The sequence below is a fragment of the Oncorhynchus masou genome, chromosome 22 (genome assembly GCF_036934945.1).
Source record: "Oncorhynchus masou masou isolate Uvic2021 chromosome 22, UVic_Omas_1.1, whole genome shotgun sequence".
NCBI lineage: Eukaryota > Metazoa > Chordata > Actinopteri > Salmoniformes > Salmonidae > Oncorhynchus > Oncorhynchus masou.
In genome coordinates, this window is record NC_088233.1 from 43823387 (window position 1) to 43824969 (window position 1583).

At 40.5% G+C, this 1583-nt stretch overlaps 1 long non-coding RNA gene across 1 annotated transcript in view; it reads left to right on the forward strand.

The window, feature by feature from the left end:
• Positions 1–1167, forward strand: part of LOC135509552 (uncharacterized) — a 4290-nt gene extending 3123 nt beyond the window's left edge. Inside the window, exons 3-4 of the long non-coding RNA XR_010450947.1 lie at positions 20–67; positions 229–1167. This is a non-coding gene — a long non-coding RNA (uncharacterized LOC135509552). The remainder of the gene's footprint in view (positions 1–19; positions 68–228) is intronic.
• The last annotated feature ends 416 nt before the right edge of the window (positions 1168–1583 follow it).

Consider the following 1583-nt stretch of genomic DNA (forward strand, 5'->3'; position numbering starts at 1 on the left):
CGCTCTTGTGATTTCTCAGATACATAACCATCATTCTGATCTGGAAGATAACATGTGAGGAGATCAGGTATACATGGCTAATAAATGTGATCTGTTAGGATTGTAGCAGTCAACATGATTGTTTGCATGTAGATTCTGTTACATTTCAGTGTGTAATTACATGTTAATAAGAGTGTAAGTAAGTATTGGTTCATTCTCAACTATCATTATCACTTTTACTCTCTCCAGACTCAATGAACCCAATGACAGCAGCACAGTGACATGGAGAGGGATTCAAGTGAAGAGGAGTGATCATCTCTGACCACAGTTAACATGGACAGAAACCTCAAATACACTGTACCTTACAAAGTTGGATCTTCAGTGAATATTTTCTTTTGATGAGTAAGAAATATTTCTCTGGTTACCCTCAGTTCCTTTCCCACAGTAAGCTTCTGTCCACCTTCGTGTCTCCAGCTCCCCTTTGTAACAGGTTCCTACAGACTTATGGACTCAACAAAATATGGCAGCTTTAAAAAAAAATGTGTAGTCTCTTGAAGAATGGGTCTGACAACTGATATGCATCACACAGACAGACACACCCACATTTATACAACTACAGTTGAAGTTGGAAGTTTACATACACTTAGGTTGGAGTCATTAAACTCGTTTTTCAACCACTTCACAAATTTCTTGTTAACAAACTATAGTTTTGGCAAGTCAGTTAGGACATCTACTTTGTGCATGACACAAGTAATTGTTTCCAACAATTGTCTACAAACAGATTATTTCAATTATAATTCACTGTATCACAATTCCAGTGGGTCAGAAGTTTACATACACTAAATTGACTGTGCCTTTAAACAGCTGGGAATATTCCAGAAAATGATGTCATGGCTTCAAAAGCTTCAGATAGGCTAATTGACATTATTTGAGTCAATTGGAGGTGTACCTGTGGATGTATTTCAAGGCCTACCTTCAAACTCAGTGCCTCTTTGCTTGACATCACTGGAAAATCAAAAGAAATCAGCCAAGACCTCAGAAAACAAATTGTAGACCTCCATAAATCTGGCTCATCCTTGGGAACAATTTCTAAATGCCTGAAGGTACCACGTTCATCTGTATAAACAATAGTACGCAAGTATAAACACCATGGGACCACGCAGCCGTCATACCGCTCAGGAAGGAGACACATTCAACGTACTTTGGTGTGAAAAGTGCAAATCAATCCCAGAACAACAGCAAAGAACCTTGTGAAGATGCTGGAGGAAACAGGTACAAAAGTATCTATATCCACAGTAAACCGAGTCCAATATCGACATAACCCGAAAGGCTGCTCCGCAAGGAAGAAGCCACTGCTCCAAACCCACCATTAAAAAAGCCAGACTACGGTTTGCAAATGCACATGGGGACAAAGATCGTACTTTTGGAGAAATGTCCTCTGATCTGATGAAGCAAAAGTCAAACTGTTTGGTCATAATGACCATCGTTATGTTTGGGGGAAAAAGGGGGAGGCTTGCAAGCCGAAGAACACCATCCTAACCGTGAAGCACGGGGATGGAAGCATCATGTTGTGGGGGTGCTTTGCTGCAGGACGGGTTGGTGCA